Source organism: Tupaia chinensis, unplaced genomic scaffold, assembly GCF_000334495.1.
Source record: "Tupaia chinensis unplaced genomic scaffold, TupChi_1.0 Scaffold148557_1, whole genome shotgun sequence".
Lineage (NCBI taxonomy): Eukaryota > Metazoa > Chordata > Mammalia > Scandentia > Tupaiidae > Tupaia > Tupaia belangeri.
The window spans coordinates 1383318-1383770 of NW_006208406.1; the positions used below are offsets into that span (position 1 = coordinate 1383318).

Consider the following 453-nt stretch of genomic DNA (forward strand, 5'->3'; position numbering starts at 1 on the left):
AGCGTATGCAAAAGCCCTGGGGTGTGGGAACTGAACGTGTCTAGGTGTAGTGAGGCTGGGGAGTTTCACAGTGGTGATGGTGGTGGCAGCTCAAAGGTTGTGGACGTAGGTTGGCCATCAGTGTCAGGGTGATGATTCCTAAATGAGTGTGGTGGTATGGGGCCTAGCAGTGATCTAGATGCTCTAGGAGAGATCCATAGACATAGGTGATCTCTGTTCTCAAGGAACTAACAGTCAACACAGGGTAGAGGGGGATGGGGAAGGGCAGAGAGCAGCTGGCCCAGTGAACTAGTGATTAAGGGAGCCACATACTACATGGTTGACCAGCTCCAGTGACTTGAAAAGCATACTAGGTGCATGTGTGTGCATGCTCAAGAGCCTGACATGATGGAAAAATGGAGGAAAAGGGATTATATGTGACTGTCCCATTAGGGAATACTTTGTCCCTCTCTC

At 49.9% G+C, this 453-nt stretch overlaps 1 protein-coding gene across 1 annotated transcript in view; it reads left to right on the forward strand.

The window, feature by feature from the left end:
- Nucleotides 1–453, forward strand: part of GPT2 (glutamic--pyruvic transaminase 2) — a 46877-nt gene that overhangs the window by 14519 nt on the left and 31905 nt on the right. The window lies entirely within an intron of this gene.